Raw genomic sequence first — 4,530 nt, forward strand, 5'->3', positions numbered from 1 at the left:
TAAATAATTCATCACTTAATATTATCCCTAGTGAAAAAAATGCACGCTTTACCTAACATAATACTTATATATAATATAAAACATACAAGCAAGTGCAATTGGACAATCATCAGTTTTTCTAAACAAATATCGTATTGCAGGAGAGTCTACTTTTTTCACTGGGAGTTTAAATTCCTGTAGGCCACTGAAAAGGACATTCCAGGAAGACAAGGATGTTCACTTGGAATGACTGTTTGTTTAGAACACAAGCTCTGCCTGTCAGCCTTTTACGCTACATTTCCTTATACTTGGTACAGCTTGTAAAGTACATTACATAATTAGTAACTATTTGTTCACTTATTCAGTTGAAATTTTCACACATTCCTTAGTTTATATAAATTTTTGCTAAAATAAATCATGTGATATTAATATTTGACTTTCTATGTGTCTTCTGTACTTCTAAACAGATCACTACTATTTCACATACCTAAAGCAGTATACCTATTATCATATCCATTTAGAGATGGAATCATTGAGATATACAGGGTTAAGGGAGCTGCTCATTGAATTCACAAACCTAGAAAATATCAGTCTCCAAGATCAAAACTCAGGCCTCCTGGGTCCTTCTTAATTTCTGCTCACAGAACACCAGTTCAGGACTTTTATTAAAGTATTCTGTTTATCACTTCAGTTTATTTCTTGTTGTCATAAGTTTATAGAGATAAATATGTTAAGTATATTACAAATATTAAAAAAGATTACCAAGCTACTGTGGAAGATGTACACTTATTTTGGAAGGCAACCTACTATACTGATTCAGAACACATGTTTAAAAATACACGACTCTCAATTAAAATCTTATTTCTCCTTTTTATTTACTCTGCAACCATGAGTGGTTTTCCTAACAATTCTATATTTCATTTGTTGGTCTGTACTGATAAGACTATCCTTATTTAAAAGGTTATTCAGGATCAAAGAAAATATTTTTAGCAGAGTATTGGCATACAATGAAATGGAATTATTAATATTATTTAGGTTGAGCACCTAGGGAAATTGCATGGCATGCTTGGGGTCATGTATCTGGTAATGGAAAAGTGAAGTCTATTCTATGGATTTTGTGGTTCAATGTCTAATGCCTTCTCCTTCACGCTACAAGGGTTTCTTATATTATCTGACCAGTTGAGTTGGTTCAGAAAGGAAACATACTGCCTAAACTTGTACACACAGAGAGTTTAAAAACTAAAAATTTGAATGTTTAAATGTTTGCATTACCAAAATTTTGTATATTGATATTAAATTTTTTCTTTTCCCATCTCCAAACCCTAACATTTATCATCACTTAAGAATTTTATACATCTACACATTGCTGTGCCTCAGCACTTATTGCTCTCACTTAATATAATTTATATCAAGCATTTTTAACATCTGTTTGTTCTCAACCATCTAGTTACCTTTTTTCTTCTAAAGTTTAATAAGATTAAATACATATGTAAAGGGTACATTTTATTTACTTGGAATTTTTCATTACTTTAAAAGCCAATCTTGATTTTTAGAATCATTAACTATTTGTATCACTGTTATACATTGCATGTCTAAAATTATTCATTTTTGAATGTAATTTATAGGAATTCAATTAATGGAAGCACATTGGAAGTGAATTTAAAGATCTTTATGGTCTGCCTAGTATCATTGAGAACTGCTGCTCTTTCGAGTCACATTTTTGATGACTCCTCGATGTTTTCAGAAGATATTTTCTCTACGTTCTCCAAGTCTGATTTGATTTAGCACCACAGCATTAGAAATGTCCCTGAAACACATGGGGGTATAGCTAGAATTGATGAATCAGCACATTTCCCACTACACGAAAATCAAATTTCCAGTGGCGCCACTTACTCCTCATTGTGCTGAGATCAATAGTTGGAAGAACCCTTAACCCAGCTGCATGCCCAACTAGCCAACGTGTATTCAAAATACCCGCCCATAAATTCAATAGAAAAATCAGATTGCAGGGGCGTTCATGCTCAGAATAGCAAGTTGTCTCGTGTATTTGGAGTGTGCTTATGACAACCTTCTCTGCTGACTCCCCAACGTCTTCCTGACTATGTGGATTCTGCGGAGCATCACCCGCTGAGTCTCTGCAGTTGTGTGCGGCTGGGTAGGTGGGCAGGGTGAGCCTCAGCTATTTCAGGACACATAAAAACTCATTCGTTAACATCTTTTTAGTTGACTGTGAAAACTGACATCCTTAGATACATCAAGATTCTCTATTTGCCCCACTTTTCCAAATAACTTGCTGTGCCTGGCTTTTTCTAGGTCAAATGGGATTTCCCAAAGCAGTTCTGTGAAGAATTTGTCCTCATTGGTTTAGGCTCAGAGCTAAATTCTCACCTGCTATTCCTCCTGTTCTTTTTCCTCTTGTTCATGTGTTTATAGCAAATACAGCTATGAATCTTTTTCATTCCCTATGTCACCCCTAAACTCTATGAAAACATTTAATTGTACAAAAGATTTTTAACACAAATTCCAAAACACACAGACTCAGAAGCACTTTGAACCTTTTGTTCTAAAACAAAAGTGAAACACTTTTAAATAGATCTTCCCAGTAGTTTTTTATTCCTTTTGGATTTACATGGTTTTAAAAAAATAACACCAAAATATTCCATTTTTTTGGTACATTTTTCTGAAGATAGTTCACTGATTACTGATCTAGATCTAATGTGTTACCCCTCCCTCTGTAGTCTGTGAAAGGGTTATATTGAATTTTAACCCAGCTAAGATTGCACACAAAGACTTTCTTAGTTTAAAGCAAGAAAATTGATTTCAAGAAAAAGTTACTACCAATATAATTTCATAAGCAGTTTTGATTTCAGATTTCTAGGAATAGAGGAAGTGAGAGGAAGAGCTAAATTGCTACTCATAATAAAATGTGGGAAAATGAAATTTCTGGGTAGCCTGGACAGACAGGATGGGAAGGCTTATGGGTGGAGATAATGGGGGAATCAGTGACAAGAGGGCCAAGGTGGCCCTACAACCACAGAAGAAGTCTCTGCAAGCATAGGGCAGTCCGAAGATGGCAGTGAAGTTTCCTGAGGAATGTATGAGGAAAAGCATTGGCAATGTTCAATTTAGAACTTTCAGCTCTTCTATTTGATCCTATTTTTCTCGATCTTCATGAAGAAATCTGCTATATACATTGCTACCGAAAATGACTGGGATTTCCAAAAGTTAAGAAACTTTACACATTTAAAATATGGCTTTGAGAAGAGTCAAGGAAAATTGATCCAAAGTAGAGGATGAGAAGAAAATGATAAGTAAAGAAAATATCAGCACCACTGCCAAACAAGGCCTGGATAGTCAGAGGTAAGGAAGATCCTAGGGTTCCTGTCACAGACAGTGTAGGACTCAAACTCATTTGAGTGTAGAATGGTTGCATAAGACACTAGAGCTGGGAGACACATGAACTAACATATAGTTACACAGAGTCTGAACCTAAGGTTGAAAATGTATGACACAGAATCACTTCCTTCTTTATTTTTTTTTTATTGCTTTTTACTCTCTCAGATTTCACCAAATTTCTGGCTCCTCTCAGCTTCAGTGTTTCTGAGCTTTGCATCCTTGAAATGAAAGAATGAGGAAAGCCTCAAAGGGAAATTGACAAGATACATTCAGCATGCAGCCCACACTGCACTTTTCCCCTTCCCTGCATCACCGGGTTATCTCCTTGTGTACACAGCCACCTTGAATATCTACTGATTTTTCTTCTACTTCATTTTTTTAAAGTTAGACAATTTTGAGTGTCAGATATTGAAATGGGACTAGTCATAAGATTAAGGCAGTCATGGAAATTTGAGAATCTCCCCCAGACATGACAAAAACAACTCACGAATGGCAAGGCAGGGTGATTGTTAGGTGTCTGAAAGCTTAAATACACAGTCCTTCGGACACTGTATGATGATGAGGCAGAAGAAGAACGTGTTTCTGCTCAGTCTCACCTTATGAGTCAATGGCTCCCTGGTTTTGAGAAGTGATTTATTTGCCAACAAAATTTTTAGGGGAAATGTATGTAACAGCTAAAAGAAGCTTCTATAAAGACTTCTACAAAGCAGAGTGACAGAGAATTATTTGACTATTTAAAATAGACTGACTGCACTCCCAGCCTGCACAACCTACTATTAAGTGTTTGTGATAATGAACTAGATCTCTGTCAAAAATAACAAAATCTTTTTTTAAAAAAAATCTTCCTTTAGTGCAGTAAGATGCAGTCAGCATGGACAGAAAATATAGAAACTAAATGGACTCCATTGTTTTCTTACTATGATTTTTTTTCCAAATTAGCTAACATACCTTAAGCTCCTTCTTTACATCCAGAACAAAATAGAATAATTACTACCAAGAAGGATTTATTGCTGGGAAATATACTATTTCAAGGTGTTTTTAGCAAACACATAAATAAATGGCTCACAATGCCATTTATTAACTTGTTTTTTCCAAGGCAGTCCTCCGGCTAGACCCTTCACCGTGTTGCCTCTCCTATCCTAGCACAGCATGGTG

The sequence above is a fragment of the Chinchilla lanigera genome, unplaced genomic scaffold, assembly GCF_000276665.1.
Source record: "Chinchilla lanigera isolate Chin_1 unplaced genomic scaffold, ChiLan1.0 scaffold00062, whole genome shotgun sequence".
NCBI classification, from domain to species: Eukaryota; Metazoa; Chordata; class Mammalia; order Rodentia; family Chinchillidae; genus Chinchilla; species Chinchilla lanigera.